The sequence below is a fragment of the Microcebus murinus genome, chromosome 23, assembly GCF_040939455.1.
Source record: "Microcebus murinus isolate Inina chromosome 23, M.murinus_Inina_mat1.0, whole genome shotgun sequence".
Lineage (NCBI taxonomy): Eukaryota > Metazoa > Chordata > Mammalia > Primates > Cheirogaleidae > Microcebus > Microcebus murinus.
The window spans coordinates 33,511,785-33,535,376 of NC_134126.1; the positions used below are offsets into that span (position 1 = coordinate 33,511,785).

A 23,592-nucleotide genomic window follows, 5' to 3' on the forward strand; every position below is an offset into this window, starting at 1 on the left:
AGGGGGCTCTCTGTAAGCAGCTTTTATTGTTCTTTAATTTCTTGACTACTGAACCAAGTACTTACAGAAATCCTACAACTCTTTTCTGCAATTGCCATGGGATGTACACAGTCTTAAAAATTCTAAAATTGATCACATTCAATTTAGAATCTTCCTTTTAACTCTTACACCGTATACACTGCCAGGTGATTGAGAAGGAAGTTTCCGTGGTGTCTATCTGACGCTGCCTGCCACTGTGTGAGGAGCCGCATGAGAACACGGAGCACATGCCTTATAGTCTATCCTGTACAGGTCAGAAAGCAGAAAGGAGGAATGTTGTTTTTACATCTTTGCAACTCATTCCCATAACTTTTTAAAGCGCTGTCTCTTCCTTCTCTGCCTTGCCTTGTAGAATTCATGCCAAAGAAAGTATTTTAAAATAAGAAACTGATTAATTTTTACTGTAGCCCATGCTGTAGATGTGTCACTGATCTATGAAATATATACAACTCTGGTAACTGCACAGAAACTGTGGATTCTTTCTGCCACCCACAGAATAGGGTCCAAACTCCTTACCACGGTGTTGAAGATCTTTTATATGCTGAGCCTGGAAAACATAGTACCTTCAAACATGCTCCTTTCCTCTCGTCTAAGTAAGTTTTCCAGACGCATCGGTCTAATACTTATGTGCTCTTTCCCTAACACATGGACTTTTAGGCCCAGTTGGCTTCTCTTTATAACCCTTTTTCCTGGAATGCCTCTGTCTGTTTCTCTTCAGAGATAATTTCTGCTCATCTCCTCAGTAGATAAGAACTGTTCAGAACTTTCCAAAGTATTTCCAGGAACTTAATACTTAGAGAAAACATACCAGGAGAAACAGTGGAATATTTAGGGGTTATCTAGCCCGACCTTTTCACTTTGTAGCTAAGGAAACTGAGGCACAGAGAGAGGAGACTGCCCAAAGTCGCAGGGTAATACCGGACAGGCCAAGACTAAGTCTCGGTCTCTTGCCAGTCTCTGCAGTGCTGACCACGACAGCCTGTGATTCAGACGACTCCGGACTTAACCTTGGAAAATGTGTTAGCCTTTCTGAGTCTAAATGAAAGTTGGGAATGTAAACAGGTAACCAGAATAGCTCCTTTTTTTCTCCTTCTGTTCATAGTCTTTTCTGATTTCCAGTTCAGCTACTGCGTCTACACATTGTGTGTTCTTACTTTTATAGAGAACTGGGAGCTGCTATAGCAGCAGAGAATAGTGATTAGAACACAGACTGTACAGTTAGATTGTTTTTAAATTTTTTTTTTTTTTTTTTGGTTCAAATCTTACACCCACTACTTACTACCTGGATATTTAAATGTTGTGCCTCGATTTTCTCATTTGTCAACTGAGAATAATTTATTTAATGCATTCAAACATACTTATTCAGAGATTTCTGTTCTTGGCTGTAAGGATACAGTAGTAAACCACACAAATAAAATCCCTGCTTCATTCTAGTGGTCAGGGACAGATTAACTAATGATACCAGTCTTTTCCTGATTGCAGCCCTTAGTGTGTGTTCCGCCTTTCTGGAATTTTCTTCCTAGACATGTTTGAAGAGTTCACTCCCTCTCATCCTTTGAATTCTTATTTAAAAGTCGTCTTCACTGGCTACCTACTTTAAATTTCAATCCCACCCTTCTCGCAGTTCATAGTCCTTTTCCTGCTCTATTATTTTTTCATCATCAGTCTTTATTACTGTCCAACACACCACATATGTTTTCTTATTTGTCTCGTTTATGTGTCACTGTTCTCACTAACATGTAAACTTCAGGAGGGCTGGGACATTTTTCTATTCTGCTCTCTATTATATCCCAAGATCTGAGAACAGTACCTGGCATGTAGCAGGTGTTTGTTACCTATTTCCTAAAGGACTGTGTTAATATCTAGTTTAAGGTCCTATGGTGATATTTGCAATTAAGCAAAAATAAAACAGAGTAAGTGGTCAAGGATAGTGACTAGGGTGCTGTTTTACATAGCATGGTGAGGGAAACCTCTTTAAGAAGGAAAATGTTGACTAGAGACATGAATGAAGTGAGCAAAATGCGTCACGGTGCATTCCAGACAGAGAAAACAGCATGTGCAAAGGCCCTGAGGCACATTCATACTTGGCAGGTTCTGCTAATGGCAAGGAAGCACTTGTGACTGGAGCAAAGTGAATGAAGAGAGGAGAGATAGGAAAGGAATGAGAGAAAGAGTTCAGATCATTCATGTAAGCCCTGGTGAGGACTTTGGATTTCCTAATGTGACTATCTACCAAATTGAGGTGTTTAGAGGCATTGAAGAGAGAGCATGTGGCAGAATATCAGACATGTGCACAAGTATTCAGTGGAAACTATTTATTATATACCATAGGTCAATTCATAATGATAAGATACAAATAAGGACAATGAAAAAACTAAAAGAGAAATTAACACGATTTCCTTCCCTATCCATATGCTTTATGATAACAACAAAAACACACATAGAAGTTAGAAAGAGACCTGTGGAAAGTTTTACTTAAGAAAGTATGTAAAGACTAAGAAAAAGATGGATTATAGTCTTATTTTTTAAAAAGGCTTATCACACGAAGCAGTCCCACTTGAAACCTGAAATATTTTAGTCCTAATCTGTGCTATGAATTTTTCTGCACTCATAGTATAGTCTTATAATATATGGCTGAATTTTATGAAATAATCAGTCAATGAAATAACAATAGTTTCCTGCCACAGAATGTATTTATTTCAAGCTACTGTTTGATCTCACAAACACATCACAACATTTCTAGCCAGGTCATTTGACCTCTTAAAAATATACCCCCATGGAGGAAATTATCTATTATTGTTGATAGTCACAATCTTAATTTGTCATATGTTTATATCTATTCTAAGCAAGAAAGGGGATGGTAATATTAAAGATTGTGCTTTATTATATAGTTTATCAATTGTGGTTTTCTATTATTTATTTTCTACATTCAGCACATTCTCTGGAATTTTCAATAAATGCAACGGCATGTTCGAAGAGAAAACTTTCAAATTCCCTGGCACTGTTGAGGTGATCACCTCACTGTTGAGGTGAGAACCATTTCAGTGTAACAGGAGGGACTCCCCTTCAACCTTGCCAGAGAAAGAGCAAAGTGTGTTCTTAAAAGACTCAGAATGTGTCTGGGAGTTTTCAAACGAGAGGCCATGCTTATGTTTCATCATTCAGTTCAATTCTTTGTGTAACAGTGAACATCTAACACATTTAATAGATTTTATTTGTCAAGTTAAAAAGCACATTAGTCCCAAAAAGAGTTATAGAAATTGATTGAAAAAAAAATTCACACGGCGTTGGTGGAATATGTAGGCTTTTAATTATTTTCCTTGTCCAAAGGGCACACTGACTGGGCAGACTGCCTCTTACACATTATAAATTAATCCCATTCGTTCCCAAAACTTGTCCATTATTTCACTACTTTGAAATTTGGCCGCCCTAATTAATCGCTGCTCTATAATTCAGGCGCTGGGGCCTGCGCGAGGGCCGCGTGTTTTCCAGCTGTGACCACGTGTCCAGCAAATGCCCAGCGCAGCGGACCATGGCCCTTCAGGCTCTCCTGCACCCAGGCGTCCGCGAGACGACTTTCTGTCCCTGGTCTATGGGCTGAGCCCTCCTTGGGAGCAATGCGGGTCGGGGACAATGCCCAGCCTAGTGCAGGTGACTTGCCCTGGCCGTTGGCTGTGTCACCGAAAACTGTCACCGTAGCACTGCAAATTGCTGAGAGCCCCTCGGAATATCCCCCAGGAGAAACAAGCCCACCCCAGACCGCCTCTCTGGGTTACACCTGCTTTCTAAAATCCCAGCACCGTGCCGAGTGCTGTGCCCAGGGGCCCTGATTCTGCTTCCTCCCAAGGCACAGAAGCCTGAAGCTAAAGCACCCTGGCGGACGAGCACGCCAGCCCAGGCCTCCCGGCTAATTAAAAGCAACAAACAGGGCCAGCGGCTGCCATCCTGCAATTGCTGCCAGTTCTCCTGCTCCAGTGTGGCTGTTCTGTGCTTCCTATGCATGGGAAATGGCTCCTACCTTGGCTTATTCTTCACCTAGAAAGAAAAAAATGTATTCTATCTCAACTTTTCTAATTATTTTCCTTTTACTTCATATGGTGATACAGGGAAATTACAAGGAATTGTGCATTTAAAAAAGAAAACATATAAACCAACCAACCAACAAACAAACAAAAAAACCCTACTTGTCACCTAGAACTTCATTTATTTCAGAGAAATCTATGGCCTAAATCGTCTCATCAAAAGATAACAAAATAGAATGATTCTTTCATTGCAGTGGCAAGCACAGGGCCCGCACTCTGGCGCAGATGTGGACAGGGGGCCAGGCCCTGTTCAAAATATGTTAAGTATCTTCTCACATAAATCCAACAGAACCTGAACTTTGTTACATTTGTTTAGGGTATCAATTCAATAACGGGAAGATACTGAAAAAATGCAATTTTAAGATCTGACGTATATTTCTACAGGTAAATCTTTCTTCTATAGCCACATCTTGTTTTGCCCTCATCCATTTCAAATATTGAAAAATAAGCTATTTCTTTGAAGAAGAAGAAGGAAAGAGGAGGAAGGAAGAAAAATAGCCAGAGATTTAAGAGTTAATAAGCTTTTTAAATTGCAAAGTATAAAGCTTTCAATACATTGTCCCAGAGAAAAATAACAAAGAAAAAATCTATTAAGCATTCTTGCTCTTCAGAAAAAAAATGATTGGACATTTATGTTTTATGACATTTTTAGATCAAATGTATTTGCCGGTGGCTCTGTGGGGGATGGGAGGGAAGGGCTGGGTGGAGATGTTCGCTTTCCCTGTGTGCTAGTATGACACTGATCTTACAGACCTAGGAATTTTAGACTCCTGAATGGATTTGTTAAAAAAACAAAAAAAATGAAAGAGAGAAAAATAATTAGGGCAGTAAGTATGTATTGTCATGAAACATGGTGTGTATATTGTCATGTATCGTTACATTGTTGCAATGAAATATTATAAAACTCTAGGTATTATCTCTGAACTGAAGCAAAATAAAAACAAACTCATAAAATGAATAAAAAAATAGAACAACAGAGCAATAATTACAGTCTTAAGTGTTGGGAAGAGACTTTCAGCTCGACCCACGACATTCCCCGAGCACCTGACAGAGGAGGAAATGGTTATTTGACAAGACCCCTGATCACGCACTAACTCCTTGCTCTGTCTTTACATTTTTATAGTATTTCAGGCAAGTCACTTACATTTTCTAAGTCATCATTTCCTCTTTTACAAAATAAAGTGACTCAATTAGATTGAGTGGTGAAAATCCAAAAAAAAAAAAACAACTAGAAATTTGAGTACTAATATATTGTGATAGGAAGTATCATCTTAGGTAGAATATGTTTTATAATAAAATGAATAGAATTAGTTTGAATAATTTTTCACCATTACTTGATGAGATAATTATTATTTTAGAGTTACTTCTTAAGATTTCCTTTTATCAGACAGTGTGTATATTTGTGTTTTTAACTAAATGAGAAAAAAATCCAAATTTATACTCATTTTCAGCTAATAATCTATAATCAAAGCCGTGCCTAAAGTATAGCACAGCCTTTATTAGGTATCTACCCCTCATGTTGACATTCTATGAAATTAAAACATAGACTTGTATAATTTTCAGTTTCACAAAAGAAAACAAAAAGAAGCAATTTTAAAAGATTTTTGTTTGTTTGTTTCCTGTTTTCTTAAAATAAAGCTGCTGTTGAATAGTATGTATTTGACTATAAATGCAACCTGTTAGCTGATTGGGCATCTATTTACTATCTAACTGTCCAAATATAAAACTCTGTAAGAGTATAGGAATAATGCAAAAGAGTTGATTCTAACTCAGCTCAGGTATAGAAACTCAAAAAGGGCCATTGTTGAAATCAAAGAACAAAAGAAAGATTCCATTCAATAACTGCATCTCCATTCACTGGTAAATATTCTCTCGACTAATGCAGGAAATGAATCTCAGGAAAGATAAAGGTGGTTCAGGTGGTTCCAAATCAGTCTCCCTTCATCCCTCATGTCCCTCGATGTGTACGGGCTTCTCCCTGCTGCCTGTAACCATGGCCATCTGTCATGGTGGCTCCACGCCCGTTCAGAAACCTTCTGCTTCCCTCCCGCCCGCCCTCCCTCCTTTCCTTCCTCCCTCCCTGTCTTCTTTCCTTCCTTTCTCTCTCTTTCTTTCTCTCTCCCTTTCTCCTTCCTTCCAGCCTTCCACCCTCCCTATTTCCCTTCTTTCCTTCATTCCTTTCTCTCTCTTTCTTTCTCTTTCTCCTTCCTCCATTCCTTCCTTCCTCCCTCCTTTCTTTTCTTCCTTCCTTCTTTCTCTTCCTTTGGTCTCTCCCTTCTTCCCCTTTCCTCCCACCCTCCCTCTCTCTCTTCTTTCCTTCCTTTTTCTTAGTCTTTCTCTTTCTCCTTCTCTTTCTTTCTCCCTCTCCCCCCTTCCTCCCTCCATCCCTTCCTTCCTTCTTTTATTCCTTCCATCCTTTTTTCCCTTCCTTTCCTCCCTCACTCTCTTTCCTCTCACTCTCCTTCTTTCTCTCTCTCTCCTTCCTTCCTTCCCTCCCTCATCCTCCCCCTCCCACCCATCCCTTCCTCCCTCCCTCCCTTTCTCTCTCTCTCTTTCTTTCTTGTTTCATTTTACTAAGAAAAATTGAAGCAAGGGTAGCATTACATGGAAGTTGCAATGACAGAAAAATATTTTATTTATTTGTATTTGGGGCTTTGGTGTGCAATTTCTAAATTAGCAATAGAAGTGGAGCATTTGGTTGCCATGTTTGCTTCTAAAGCTAAGGAAAAAATGGGTTGTTCCTACTTGGAAAGTTGAACTTTAGATTCCTGAAGACTTTATGTTTCCAAGGTTTATAACAACTATCTGAACAAACTCTGCTGAGAATTCTAAATCAAACTATAAAGCCATGAAGTTAGATGATTGATGCAGCCTCCAAATTCAGCCTTATTCCTTCAGATAAAAAAAAAAAAATACTTAAAAACAGCCCTGGTGTATATTTTCATGTACTAGTCTCTGAAATCTTTAAAAATATAAGAACCAAAGAATAAAGGCTGAGCAAATATACTATAGTACATGTGCAGAAGTATTAAAATAAGTCAGCTTAAAGCAAATCATTAAACTTGATTCACTCATATATTCCTTCAAATAGAAACATTCTGTCACACTTGGGATAATTGTAAAGACTCCATCTTATGTAGTTTTATCAAATGTAGCACTTTGAATAAAATGTATTCTCCCTCTTCCAGCCCTATTATCCCATAGTTTCACACAAATTATCCTAAATAAGAAATGTCATATTTTGGAAAGATATGCTATTTAAAAGCATGTAAATATACTGAATTTTAGGAGACATCTGTTTTGAATTTCTCAGTATGCTATGTATATTTTAATTCCATTATTTCACCCAAGTTATTCCAAATTTGTGATGATGGATGTACATCTAATTTTAAATTTTTACTGTCCATTCCAATAAGATATCTTTGGTAACCATAGAGGCTTGCAAAAATTGTACTTTCATTATAGTGTTAGCTTTAGCAAAAGTCAAAAGTTATATTTAAAGGCAGAAGAAAATCGAGCCCCTGGCCTTTGCCTCCACAGTATGCCGTAAGCTATTTTCCATAATAGAAATGAGAGCTTAATTGTTGGTATCTTTCTCTCCAATAGATGTTTTTAGCTTTTTGATTATAATATTTTTATCCAAAAGAAATGATAATATTTCCCTGAATGCCCTCAAATGTTTTCATTATAGTATGAAAAAACCATGATAACTTAAAAAAGTACTTACTGAACGATATTTCATAAAGCTAACTTTGTTCATTACAGATCCAGTATTGTAGTTTTGGTCCACAGAATGGTGTGCTTTTGTGGTGGCTTTTAAATCATTATATATTTGCAAACTTTTGTATCATTTGGAAGGTCTTAACAAAACTGGGCAGAACGTAGAATTGCAAATGTGAAAAAAATATTTTTAAATAAATATTTAGGTTAAAAACCTCCATTTATTAAGTGATTTTTGTTATCCTGAAAATGAAAAAAAAAAAAAGAGGGGAGTTTGAAATGCTATTGCCAAAAATCTTTTTTTTTTTGCCCCAAAATAAAAACTAAAAATAGACTGAAGCATAATATTTTTTATAGTGCTCTCTCCAGAATGACAGGATTTTTCTGTAAATCTCATTATGAAAAATATGCCTTCCCTGTAGTTAAGTATTAGGTATGGGGAGAAACTAATAGGATTGTTCAAATCAGTCAATAGGTTTGAAACTATAAATATTTGGAGGCTGCTTAGCCTTTTAGGTGACTATATAATTCTATTTGTTGTTTACTGGTCAGAGTTTCTTCTTTTGAACAATAAGGAAAAATCTAATACAGCATTAAGATGAGCAATTTTAGGCACAATATGACAGCCACAGATTGCAGTATAAATAGGTGTCTCAAAACAAGATATCACATGGCAATAGAATGATTATCAACTTTTAGACATTGATATACACTGAATTTAATAAAAGCAAAAGAAATGTTGGAAAAAGAAGACTCTAAAATAAATTATTTTCTGTTATTTTTAATGCTCTTTCTAATAGTATCTTTTGGGGAAAATATCTTCTAGTCATTATTTCAATTAAAAAATTCAAGAATGCTAGAACATTTTCTCTTAAGAACATTATAATTGGCAGCATCTTAACTATTAGTAAAGAAGTCTTTGAGTGTTTTTTTTTAAGAGGCTGTGGAACAAATTTTCAATTTGCTGAGTTCTTTTACAAATATCAATATTTCTTTCTTCTTTCCTTCCCTCTCTTCCTACCTTCCTTTCTCTTAGTCTTTCTCTTTCTCCTTCTCTTTCTCTTTCTTTCTTTCTCTCTCTCTCCCCTTCCTCCCTCCCTCCCTTCCTTCCATCTTTTTTCCCTTCCTTTCCTCCCTCCGTTAATGTGACTGAACTTTTGATAAACATATCCCTATAGCACATACATCTGTGCACCATTTGCCCCTCAGAGTTAACTGCCTTGAAAGATGCCACCATAAGCCAAGGAGTCTTCCACCAATCACAAGGTTTTTTTAATTGTCTTTAAGTCCAATCCCACTTATTTTTTAATCCCACTCTTTAAAGGCACTCAAAGACAACTAACTCTGCATCCTTTGAGACTGATTTCATTTCCAAGAATAGCTGAAAAAATCGTATTGTTGCAAAGCTTAGTGCATGAAATAGCTGATCAGATTGGTTCACAAGAATTATAAAAACTCAGACTGATTTTCATCTGTGCTAAATGAAGTGCCAGGGAAGGTCATTTCAGTGAATAGACCCAGAGTAGCTGGATATCTAGTCCTAAGCACCCTGCTAGAGAGCATACTAAAAAAGTAATGAGACAAGAAAATAATTTTTTACCAAAATGTACCTCAATAAGAAAGTAGTATGTGGTTAAGATATTTGGATACCTGGGTAGAGGTGAAACTCACTACCAAAGACATGTTAGAGTAAGAACAGAAGTAGATAAATTCATTCTAAGGAGGTCTAACAAGAGCATTTTACTGCCTTTTCTGCTGTTCCTACGAGCCTTTTTTCACTAAATAAAACTAGAAACAGTTAATGAATATTGTTTTGCATGGGCCCGAAATTATTGTACTTTACATGTCTTAATCAACAGAGATAATATAGAAATGTTTTAAAATATGAAAATATTATTGGAAGAAGCATACAGTCTCTTTGAGAGTATTTTAAGGACAATAAAAGTTTAAAAATTCAAATTTTAAAATATGATAATTTTGCTTTTATCATTAGAAGGAAATACATGGTCCTTTTGCACAAAAGAGTAAAATTCTTAATTTAGTAAGGTACTTTTTCTGAAGAACAAGACAGCATTATTTGTCTGAAATTTGGTCCTATGAGTTGCTATATTTCAATGATTCTGGAGGTGGCTGAGTTCTCTGATGAGCATCAAACCTGTTTAAACTTTTCTGTTTGAACCTTTGAAGATGATTAGGTTTGTGACTCAGATTTTAGATTCTAGTACAGTCAGACACATGGTGCCCCAAATGGAGTCAGGTAATTGGGGAGTAGAGGAGAAACAGACTGAGTCTGATTGAAAAGCTAGACACTGATATGTACTAGGGAATCAAGGAAGAGGCAACAAGCACATATGAGCACTTACTGTATTCCAGAAAACACGTTAGGTATTCAGGATCTACAGATGACTAAGGAATATTCTCTGAGTCCATGGATCTCACTGTCTGCTGAGGAGACAGACCAAAAAAGAGAAACTTTGATAAAATTATTGGTGTAACTTTTGTTCATTTTTAGAAAATATTTCGCAGAGAAAACTATACTGGTACTGAAACTAGAATTCTATATCCTCTTGGTGCATTTGTCCTTAATTTATTACACTATCCCATTCTCCCCTCATTTTAAAAGTCAGGAAATAGCAAGTGGACATAAGTCTCAGGATACAAATATGGAACATGATTAATATTGTATTCTTGTACAATATTGGAAAAGAAAGATCCTTAGTTAATAATTAAGAGACAAAAAAGTGTTAAGAATAGAAGCTAATACATTATAGACATAGAAAGATATAAACGACATGGAGAGTAACCACAGAATTCTGTCCCTATCTGATGGCTTGTCCCAAATTATTCAATATTTTTAGTCTCTGTGCCAATTTGAGTACGTAATTCAATATTTTCATAGAATAAATATTTCTGTCTTCATCTTATGGCTGCATGATGTGTTTGTTTATTTATACAGTAATCATCACTTTTTCCATAAAGTATTTAAGGCACTTATGGGCATATTTGTATTTTTATGTCTGAAAGTTTTTGACAACTAAGCTTATTTTTAAAAATCTATGCATTTATAGACCTTTTAGCAGAAGAAACTTAACTATATTTGCATGTGTATAATCCATTCATCACTAAGAAGCATTAGCTTCATGGTTGGAATGCTGCAGCTGTTTAAAGCTTTCAGGCAACACTAAAAACTTAGTTTTAAGACAGGAAACTGGGAAGATTAGTATATTTAATTGGAGTTTCAGAAGAGATGTTAAAATAAGCACCTAAATTGATTTTGATATAAGATTATCTGGATAATACTCTCACTGATTAAAAAAAATATAAACTATAAAGCCACTGTATTATTAATGGTAAATAAATTGTTGAAAACAGTTCTGCAAATGAGTCATTGTATCAGTTTTCCTCTGCATTAACTTCCAATAATCATTTATGACCAACACAGGAGAAGAGGGTGCTAGTCCAAAAAGAATACTTTTAAAAAGTATGACACAATTTTATCATCTTTACAAGAAACTAGGTGTTTTTTGGCTGGACTAATGGTGGTGGGAGGGGGTCGGAATTTCAGGGTTGTAGGTAATAAATTCATAAAGATCACTTAAGTCAAATCACGGTTTTCCATACTTACCTAAACATGTCAAAGATGATTTACCTTTATCTCCGATAGACTGTCGTTTATCATGTGGCACTTTTTGAAAATTTAAGTCATTTAATTTTCTGTAAATATGTAAAAGTAAAAGGAAAGCAGCCCAATAGTGAAGATTTGAAAATTGGATGGAGGAAAACTTTCTTACTTAAAATCACTTTCTCGTTTATTTCTCTTTGACTATCTATGTATAGAAACATTTTAACAAAGAATTCTCAAGTAACGTTTTTGGAGAAGAAAAAGTTGTAAAAAATGTAATGAATAGTTTAAAACTGCTAAAATATCTGGATTATTGCTACACATTTAATAAGGAACATCTTTACTTTGGTAGAAACATACGGTAATCTTTGAATGAAGTCTTTTGTCTTTTCTTTCCTTAATTATGATTTCAGTGAATCAAGTGATCACATGATCCTATTGTTCAAGGAATAAACTGATCTATTAATATTTTTAAAAGGAAAAAGTACTATGAATTGTTAACTAAATATTGGATTTTTGCCTGTTTGTTCTTTTAAAATGTAGAATAGAAGAAATAGTAATTAAACTCTCTAGAATTATTCTCTTTATCTTAGGAGAATAAAAAATAGAATAGAAAGTATAAAAATTACAGAATTTCAGGACTAGAAGAGATCATTTATCAATGCATAAATCTAAATTCATTGAGTTGAAAATCAATGCACAAATTCTTTAAACAATTAATCCAAACATGTCATAATGGTACATATCTGATGAGTAACTTAAGCCAAGGTATTTCATTTTCATAGGATTTATTGAGAAATAAAATATTTAACTGTTACGTAGTCTTGGCTTTTGGCTGTAATCCTTTCTCAGCCCACAAGTCACCCGTGGAGAGAGCACAGTAACATGCTGGTTACATCAGGGAGGGTTTAGAAGCTCTTCTTGCATGTCCAAGTCTATTTAGATTATTCATCCTTAGAAGAAAAATTCTTATAAAGGCAATTTTGGTGACACAAACTACAATCCATGTAATGTATACAGAATTCAGTATTAAAATTTTATAAATTTTCATATTTTCCAAATTTTATATAATATTAAAGTCATAAGAAATTACCTTTTAATAGAGATGCAGCTTTGTACTTAAAATTTGTCAGGTTCTGCTAATTGGTTTAAAAATTACTATGTAGTGTAGAACCCCAAAAGGCTTTGCAACTAGTTTTATATCATAAATTCTTCTTTAAAAATTCCCAGGGATTTTTGTAATACATTTTTGCTTACTATTTTTCATCCTTCTTCCACCATCTTAATTACTCAAACTTTTTTTTTTTTACTACAAAGTCAGTGCTTACTAAAAGCTCGTGGGAAATAAAATAGTATTATATACATTGTTTCACACAGATTGATGTAAAAAACATTTGGTGTCCTGTTGATTGAAAGAACAGATGCTTGTATAATTTATGAAGCCAGGAATACATCACAATATCTTCCAAAAATAGTAAGGTATTCTAACAACATAATAAGGAATGCAGTCAAAAAGCTTGGGAGACTCTACATTATAGACTGAATTTTGAATGGAACATAGAAAATCTGAAAGATGTTATCAATATTCTAAAAATACAATTATAAGCAGTCATCTTATAATGTAGCATGATAAAATATTAAAATAGTATTGTGTTGTTTCACCTGAAAAATAAAAAAGCCTAGCATATATTTTGTTTGTTTGTTTTTAATTATGCATTTGGGGTCCCCCACCCCCTGGCAAATTTTAACAGTTTTTATAAGCAAGGTGCCTTTGTCTTTTCATATTGAAGTCCCATTATGTCAATGTTTTCCCAGAAAAAAATATTTTCTCAGAAAAATGCTTATTTACTCTGACACACATATTACTCTTAATTTTCCAATATTAATTTACATTATTAATAATAACACAATGAGACAAATTTTGTTACTGATATCGTAGTAGTTTACTTGGGATTAATTTTAGATTATTTTGAATAGCAGTTAGCATGTCTATCCTTTCCAAACTGAGGGATTAATCAACCATTAGTACGAAGTCTTGGATCAAGGGCACTCTATTTCTTTGCTAAAAATAAACACTGCTCACCGTGGCATTGGCACAGTTTGTGGAAGTCATGGGGTTATACTATTGACAAGATGGATCTTCACTATGAAAAAGAAAATTCTAGCTTATAATGAACACAAATTGTTCATTATAATCAGTTCACTCTAAATCTCACGCCATCATTGTGCCTTTTGCTATCAAAAAAAAATTTTTATCAAAAAAAACTGTATTGTAAATTCATTCTTTAAATGATTCATTATTCATAAAAAATAGTTTCGACAGACCAATATAACTTATCTACAGTAAGTTCAAGGGTTTTGGAAAATGTAGTAATATATATATTGTTTTTGTCATCATCTTTTTTTTTTCTCCAGGAAGAAACCTACATTTCAAAACAAACACAAATAGTTTTCCAATAAATAAACCTCAAAATACTAAAAAACATGAAGATTCATAAATTTATGAACATAAAACAATATTTAAACACTGGTCTAATTCTATGTAGAGTCCAAAGCATACTGGTTTGATTGAAGATTGCTTGTGGCATAAACTCAAGGACAAGAAATTGTTTTGAAAGGTGATCAGAAATAATTATCCTGAATACACTGTAGCCATCATACTCTGTATTAGTGTTGAAGGTTAAGACAGGGATGCATTAGGTTAATCAACGGTTCCTAACTTTAGGAGAGTTTAAGATTAATTATAACTTTTAAGTACACATCAGTCCTCTCTAGAGCTACGTGTCTTGGAAGAGCTCTTCCTGCCTGTCAGTCACTACCACCTACCAGGTAAGAAAGCCACGCAGCAGAGTGCTGCATCTTACTGGGAATGTTATTGTGCATTAAGAAAAAAATTGATATATCTTGAGGCTAGTTAGCAAAACAACTTAATCCTTTTTTTTATTATTTCATTTTAAAAGTGGAAAAACAGGTGTTTTTGGAGGGAAGCAGCACTGGAATCATAGGAGACCTAGATGTAACTATTGCCCCTTAAATAATGAGTGTCATGCTATCCCTTACAGAATATCTATGATAAAGGATTATTCAGTAATGTATTGAGCTAGCATAGGTAATGATAATAAAAAATGTGAAGATTGATACATTTTAAAAAATACAACAATATTTAAACACTAGTCAAAGTATATCCAGATTTTATCCAGGAAAGTAAAATTCATAGTGGTTCAGTAATGAAGCCCATGAGTGGCAGATCCTGGGTTCACTGACTTAGTTCTATTGCTCTTTCTTTAGTTATTACATTACGATGCCCAATAAAGTACACCTTTTAATTCGCTGCAATTCATATGCATAGAAAACACATACAGAGATAGTTTGTATGTATACACTCTCTACTGAAAAAAAATGCTTTAATCCAACATATAATAATAAGTTGTTAATTGAATTAAAGTAAAATAAGCAAAGGAATCAACAGTTAATATCACTATCAGTAATTAATAAGTCATTGTTAAAAGTGAAATTCATGTTGGAATTCTGATGGTTCTTTTTTAACTTTTTCTATTAGATTAAACTTTATAAATATTTGAGCTTATATACAATTTTTAAACAACAAATACTTTTGTCTGTGAATGCTTACAAAAACAAACCACAAAGATGAGTAGTCAGTAGATTTCTAACTCTGTTCAGAGCTTAAAGGTGCTTTTCAAGTTTTCAGTGGTCAATATGCATCAATTGGATGGATTTTTCTGTGGAAAATATTTTTAAATCACTCATAGCCTATTTTGTAACAAATATACAAGGTGGGTTTCCACCTTGTATATCCAGCTCATATGTATATTTTAAATAAATTAATTATTTTAAATCTCTGGTAACCTTGCCAAATAGTGCAAAGGCTGTGCTGGAAATTCTTTCCTTCTCCAAAGCAAATTCATAGGGCGTTTTACAAACTGAGTAATGTAAAGGGAAAAAAAAAGTGAGTCATGTAGAATCATTCCCACAGTTTTCTGGGAAGGAGAAACAGAAACTTCTCAGGCTCTTTGCTGTCAACAGGAGTAAGGGCTATCAGCAATTACAAAGCTATTGGAAAACAAAATTATAGTCCCCTCCAGGGTGCCAGGATTTCAGGAGTAAAAGACGTCTCTTCTGAGCCAAGCTTTGATGCCTTGCCCTGATTTTTCTTCTTTCTCAGTGGAGAACCATGTCCAAGTGCTCAACTTGGCTCTCGACTGCATTTAATCAGTCTCTGACCTCTTTCCTGCTTTTGCTCTTTCTATTGAAGGAGCCAGAAGCACCAATAATTACGATTATAATTACCCAGAATGAGCATTTCTGGAACGAGCCCTTTCACCGTGTAACTGGGAAGGTAAAAGTGCTAATGTTGAAACATTTCACGAGATTCTATCTTCTGAGCAGAGGAAGCAATCTTCAAAGAAAATGGAAATAGATGTCAGAAAGGGGTCTTGGGACCCCCAAATACTAGTGACCTCCTCCCCCTGTTCCTTCTCCTCCTCCATAAATTTTATTTATGATGGGTTTCAGAGATAGTGTTATTTCCTTTGGAGGAGCAAGGAGAAGCAATGGCATTTTTTTTTAATGTAATATTTTTTTTTTCCACTTCTTATGTTTTGAATAGATTGACTTCTGTGGACAGAAAATAAAACTGATTAAACTATAAATCTGTAGATACGTGCTGCTCCTCGAATTTTCAAATAACCAGAGTTAAGGACGAAATGCACGTGGCAGCAGCGAAGGCCCTCGCCTCCTCTGCCCCATCAGCGCCCACTCAATCTGGGTCACGGCGCCAGGCGGGGAGGACGGGGCCTGACGTGGAGACGCTCTGTTTCACACGCTCGCCCTCTGGAAGGGCTGGCAGGGGAAGTCACTTAAATTAAACACAGATCGTCAAACACGATATATAATCTATTCCTAAAACAGACAACTTCAGCACCCCAAGTCCCCATGGCTTTTTACGGAGGCACATTGCACTACTTTTCATGTGTCTCTGTCAATTCGAGTTAGGGTTTGCTTTGGTTTAAAAGTGGCATTTCATGTATTCCGTGACCCTCTTGCTCAAAGCAAAGAAGTTGCTTTGGTTTATTTATGACCTACTAATCTTAAGCAACACTGAAAATACTTAATGCTCCCACACGCCTAAGGATGAGAAATAAAAGCTACGATAAATCTGGTCTGGGCGCAGGTTTGTTTTCTCCTGCCCGCACGACCCTCCAAAATTAGGGAAAAGGGGATAGAAGGAGATTCATCCGTAAATCACCTATTGCTTGTGGCTCTTTTCATACAAGGAAAATTATTCAAGAATGCAGATTGCGACCACCAGTTTAGAATTCTGGAATTATGAACAGTGTGTTCTAAAATAAAACTCTGCACACTTTCTTACAGAAAATGCAAAGTCTCAGTACTATGAAATCTCAATATGTTAAAAATAAAGGATTTATAGCTAAGTATTGAGTTATAAAAATATAGAATATATAGGGTTAGAAAATATAAGACAGTGATTGAAAGCTCACATGAAGTAGCAAAAAAACTAAGTTGAACCACCAAGTAGAACAAGTTTTCTGAATGGGACAAAAATAATTCAGAATACAGAGCCCTGAAGTTTATTCTCTTCTCTGACACTAGGATAAGTGCAGGTAAACACACAGAGATCCTATTTTCCATTGTGGGAAATTTAAACTGTTCAGAGGTGAGGTTTAATTTTCAACAAACTATGTCTATGTGAAACATGCATCTAATTTAGTGCAGGGAAAGAAGAAAATTTAATGACTGTATTTACTACTGCTATTTTATGTGTAAATGGCAAGACATCTAATGTAATTTCTATTGTTATAATCAAATTATTGTAAGATTTTTAAGGATTTTAACATTTAAGTTAATATATTGCACGTTTTAATTTTAAAAATTCAAGAATTTTAGGTTTAAGTTAATTGTATTCTGCGAAGGACTTCTAGGAGAATACCTTAGAAAACAAAAAATAACATAGTTGTGCATTGCAATTAATTGCAACTGACTAGAGCTGTGCTTATTGATAGGCCAAATGCGTATTTTGTATTAAGACAAAACACACGGTTTAGAGTCTTTTATCACAGCATCCCTGGTATACAAATGTTAGCAGATGAAGCAAGAGATGAAGAGGCATGATTGACAATGGTTGCATATTGACCTGACACTAATAACACAATGGGCAAGCAGCAGAGCAGGAGTGATATGCCTTCCGCTGAAATTGATAATGCAAACAAATGGGTCCTCAGTCCCAGGGTAATATTCCTTCCGGCAGCAACACAGAAATGCCAACTGATAAAGCATTCTTGTAAAGCATGTTGTTCTGTGGGGAAAATCTGCTTATTTCAAAAGAATTAAACACAGCAAAAGTCAGATTAATCACTGTTTTATATTCTATGCCTATTTTTCACCTCAAAACATACTTCCAGTAGATCAGTAATCCTGTTTTTCACCACCCCCAAAAGAAAAGTGTGTTAGAAAAAGTTTCCATGTAAAAAATCTTTTCAGAAGGCATTAAACAATTACTGGCTTTAAAATATTCTAAGTGAGTAAATATCAGAGTGTGTAAAAGTTTGAGGTACATATTTCACTAATATTTCAGAAACAATTGCCTTGGCTTAAATAGACCATGGTTACTTTCAAAGGAATATTCCAAATTATTGTGATTTGTTTTATCCACCAATTATTACTGTATAACCATGTTGGATGCAGGTTAAGCAGATTAAATAGTGAATTTCTATCCTGCTTCTGATGCATCCAAAGTGACTTTTGTTTTAGTTGTTGATAGAAAATTATTGAAGATGGTTCTAAAAATAAATTCAATAGAATTCAATATAATTTACAAGTAAGTGTTAATCATAAAACACTCTTAGAAAAAAGGCATATGGGAAGAATTTCCCATCTATCCACCCATACAAAGGTATTAAGAGTTACAAATCTGTTCAAAACAATTGGAAATGAATGGTTTTGTAGTTTATATAGATCACATTTACCCTTCACAGATTAATAAAATCTTAGTGCCATAAAGTAAGAGAAATGGATTGAGCTGGTTTCTCCATTTATAATTTGTTCAGTATTTTCTAAATAAGAATATTCTCAGGATATGATACTAATTTTAAAACTCAATTTTAGGATGAAATGTATTAAATATGTAATTTCAATACAAAAGAGTAGCATTGGCATTAGTTTAGTTTGAGGAAATCTAAGAGAATTCTGTTTCGTTTTTGTATAATCGAAATACATCGGGTTTACCAACTATAGCATAGCAATATTTAAATTATGAGATATTGTTTTGATTTGATACCTCAAACTACTTCGAATAACAAATTCTCCCTGTCTTTAACAGTGAGATAATTCCATCTCTGGAGCTAAGCCAAGATAGGCATTTTGAATCAGATCAATGAAACAGATCCTTTTCTCTCATACGATGTGATGTGGAGGTTTGCCAAACCCTTGCTTGGAAAAAATCACGGTTATTCTTTCTCTCTTTCTTATTCTTTTGAAATGGCTTAAAATGCATAAAAATGTGGGACTAAAGGTACTCTTTTGTTTCTGTCTCTCACCCTCTTCAGGTACTTACAGATACTGTAAAGTCAGCAGAATTCTGAGTTTCAAGGTTGCTTCAGTGAACATTCAACGCTGTCGGTGAGTTTGGAATTAAAATCAAAACCATCGACCGTTGATTGTACCCTATGGCTAACCGTCATCTACTCCATGGCGCTCAGAATTCGCTGAAGACAGGAACCCAAAGAAGGACACTTCTCTTCCCTGTGCAGAGATTATTTTTTAAAAGGTCACAATCAACATTCATTGCTGTCGGTGGGTTGAGCTGTGTGGACAAGCTCACTGAACAATGAATGCAACTGTGGCCCCGATTTTTACTGTCACGATCAACAGATATCCCATCTTTGAAAGATGCAAAGTAGCAACATTGTTTCTTACTTTGATTCAATTTGTCAGAGCCTTCGGGTTTATTTATACAATTTATATTATGTAATCAGATTTCCATGAAAAAGGCACGACGTTCAACACGGATAATACTTCTCTACATGTCTGCATGTTATAAATTTCTTTTAGAGAAGGTAAACTACTTTGTTCGTAGAATGTATAACATGACCGTCTGGGTTAGCACAGCTTCCTGCCGTGGGAGGAAGGAAGATTTGAAGGAGGATGTCAGCACCCACACCATTGGCACTCACAGTTTTGCAACAATCACAGTAACACTTAAAAAACATCCATCCTCTACACTTTTTGTTAGATTTACTAGCCAAATTAGGATATAAACACCAGTCAATGTTCTCTCTCTGCTTCTCTGGGTGAGGATTCACTGAAACAATGTTTTCTCTCACTGTGGAATTTGCCAAGGAAGGAAGAAAATATACACAAATAACTATGTAACTATTATAGTCATATAGTAGAATGATTTTCCTAATTAAGTTTCAACTTTAAATTAAAATTTTGCCCACTTTATTCGTGTTTCTCCTTCCCCAAACCTGATCTGCATTGTTGGATTTATAACCATGGCACATTAATTGCCTCATTTTTATTCATCTGACTTTTAAGTAAAAGGCTATTATATAGATATATCATTGTTTTTCGTAGTTTGGCTCTCTATTTTTATAGGGACCATTTATAATTGAATTGGGTCACATCGGTTTTAAGTTTTCCATTTGTAATGATAACGGCAGTTATATTATCATATATATAGTAATAAGATATTTCTAGAACGTTTATGTTGGGAGTACCTGGAAGGCTTCAATGTGCATTGAGAAAAATTCATCACATACATTGTCCTTTCTTCTGTTCCTTGACCTTTCCAATCCCATCGACCTTCAGCTCCCACTGCAGACGTCCCCTCCCTAGTAGTCAGCCCAGGTGTTGACCTCCTTCCTCGGCTGCCCCTCGCCCCTTTCCACAGGTGAACTGACTTGCACTCATTGGGAAGCCTTGGTCCTTCTGACCACTGCTCCCTCCGCCCTCTTGTTTACAGCCCACGAGTGTGCAGACTGCTGCCCCTCAGGCATCCCCGCCTGCCCCGCCATGTCCTCTCCCTTCCCCCATGCGGCTCTTTCTATGTCATAGGTAACAAGGTTCAGCTTTCTCTCTTCTCAAACAGAAAACAAAAGAAATCTAAGAAAAATCTTTTCTGTACTTGCCTCATCCTCTAGCTGCTTACCCCACTTCTCTCCTTCTCTTTAAACTCTAAGATCGTGGAAACACTGTGTGGACTCCTGCAGCACTGTCTATATTTGTTGCTTTCCCGTTTCACCTCAGATAGCTGTGATCTGGCTGCTTCTGTTCGACCGTCCCTCTTCCCCACTTGCGCAGGGCATCATTTCACAGAAGCTGGTCTTCACCAAAAACCGCCAGTGAGCTCCACGCTGCCAGACGCTGGTCGCGCTTTGCTGCCAGCTATCCTCTTTGAACTCCCCTCGGTCTCTGGCAGTACCGCCCACTTCTTGCTAAACTCCGTTCTCCGCTGACTTTTGTGACCCTACTCTGATTTGGATTTCTGTTTTTGTGAAAGTGACGTCTTTTTCTTTTTCTTTAAAGAGCACTTCTTAATCTGCTTAATCTTGCAATGCTAGTATTCTTGTGAGACACATCCTTGGCTTTTTGGCTTTTATGTCTTCTCAGACCTTATGATCTTTGAAGGAATCTCAGGCACATGAATGATGTTTACATCGGCTTAGATGCTGCTGATGACTCAAGTCTTTATCTCCAGGATAGATATCCCAAAACTAAATATCTGTCTCCTGCTCTTCCATAGACCCAAACGTATCCATGACAGCAGCTGATTCGTCAGCTTTTCCCAGGTGATGACATCCTTGATTTACTTAGCAACAAAAGCCATAAATCTTGAAGCCATCTCATACTCCGGCTTCTTGAGTTCTAGTTTTTCCTGCACATATAATCACAAAATCTTAAAGATGCTCACTTCTATCATCTTGCTAAGTTTCCAAGTTTTCTGTGTACTTCTACTACCTTAGTTCAGAAATAAATAATTTTTACTCCTACTCTTCCATTAGTCTCCTAACTAATTCTCTATCAACCACCAGCCTGCCATCTGTTCAATATTTTCTCCACAGTATTTGAAAAATAAAATATTTGTAAAAATCGAATCACATTTTGAAATCCTTCAGTGCATCTTGAATAAAATGTCTTAAAATGTTCAGTAGATGAATTGTTCTGGTAGAAAAGTATTGTGAATATTAGCTAAATGAGAAAGAAATGAAATCTTATCTGGAACCTCACATAATCTCACAAGATTTATTTAAGTACATTAAGGAATTAAATATAATTTGTAAAAATTTCCTAGAATAAAGGTAGTTGAAGATTAACCTTGAAATGGTGGAAATTTTTTCAATATTAACACAATCAAAGCAAAAAGAAAAAAGAAAAGAATGGAAAGATTTGACTACATTAAACTTCAAACTGTAGCATGTCAAAAGTAATCCTATAATAAAAAGGCAGAGGGCACAATGGAAAAGAATGTGAGCAATTAATAACACAAATGATTAATTCACTTACTATATAAAATTTTAAATATTTTAATATGAAAAAGTGGTGAGAAAAAAATTACCAACTCAGATAAATGAGCAGTGGCCATAAACAGAGTAGTCACAGAAGAAATGCCAATGAATGATACATCCACGATGTAAAATGCTGCTTTACTCATGAAAATTCAAATTGGAAACAATGAAATCTAATTGATCTTTCATAAAGCTAACTGATGGAGAAAATGACAGAGAATCTAGTGATACTAACATGAATCTTCTCATACTTTACTAGACATGATTGCCTTTAGCTTCTACTGATACTCACGTCTCCTTTTGCTTTTGCACTTGGGACCTCACCTCCTCCCAGCTATGGGCTGATTGGATCAGAGGCTCACAGCTGTTGCAAAGGGAACCAATCCAGAGGCTTGGCTGAGACCCTCAAATTTTCATTCTTAGCAATCTGAGCTAAAATATACTAGGTCTTCAGGAGGTAGTGGCTGTGTACAAAATGTATAATGCCATGAAGATCTGGGGTAGCTTAACATTTCACTTTGTTTATATGTCAGCAAGAAGCAGAAGGTGATTAGTGAAGAGCAGAAATACAAAACAGGCCCGAGATGTTTTGCAATTCCCTGAGAGATGGATGAAGTAGCTTTAGTCCACAAAGGTACAGGCCCAACACTCATCTTCCCAGCTATCTTTGCTCTGGTTTTTGATGTCTGTTTTGGATGTCTATTAGACTTTCGATGGCTTGAAATACACCCTGCTTTATTTTTTAGCTAGGACGAGTGTGTGTTCTTTGACATCAAAACCATACAATGCTCATGAAAGTATGAACTGATGTAAACTTTATGAAAACAAATTGGCAATCTTTATCAAGAATTTAAAAAATGCTTATAAAGTTTGAATCAATAAGTCTATCTCTAGGATTTTGTCTTATGTATTTATTCATTCATTTTAATTGACAAATAATAATTGTATGTGTTATTGGGGTACAATGTGATGTTTTGGTTTATGTATACATTGTAGAAAGATTACATCAAGCTAATAAACATACCCACCACCTCACCAACTTATTATTTTTTGTGATGAAAACACTAAAAACCTATTTTTTTAGCAATTTTGAAATATACAACATATTATTATTGACTGTGATCTTCCTATAGTTCAATAGATCACTAATACCTATTCTTCCAGCCTAACCTAAACTTTCCATCCTTTGATCAACATCTTCCTTTCCCCATCCTTCCCTATCCCCCAGCTTCTTTCTGCTCTGTTTCTATGAGACTGATATTTTTTAGATTTTATATGTAAGTGTGATCACAAGCATTTGCCTTTCTGTGCCTGTCCTACTTCACACGAGATAGCATCTTCCAGTTCTATCCATGTTGTTGAGAATGACAGAGTTTTCTTCTTTTTTAAAGGTTGCATAGTATTCTGTTGTGTAAGTGTATACCACATTTTCTTCACCTATTCATCCATGGACACTTAGTTTCCTTCCCTGGCTTAGTTGTTGTGAATAATGCTGAAATGAACATAAGACTATAGATATCTCTTTGCCATACCAATTTCTTCAAATCTAAGAAACCATTAGTGACAAGACAAACCATCATTGTAT

General features: G+C 35.4%; 1 long non-coding RNA gene across 1 annotated transcript in view; it reads left to right on the forward strand.

Moving 5' to 3' along the window:
- LOC105860012 (uncharacterized) overlaps positions 1–6,139 on the forward strand; it is a 59,512-nt gene extending 53,373 nt beyond the window's left edge. The window contains exon 3 of the long non-coding RNA XR_012914498.1: positions 186–6,139. This is a non-coding gene — a long non-coding RNA (uncharacterized LOC105860012). The remainder of the gene's footprint in view (positions 1–185) is intronic.
- The last annotated feature ends 17,453 nt before the right edge of the window (positions 6,140–23,592 follow it).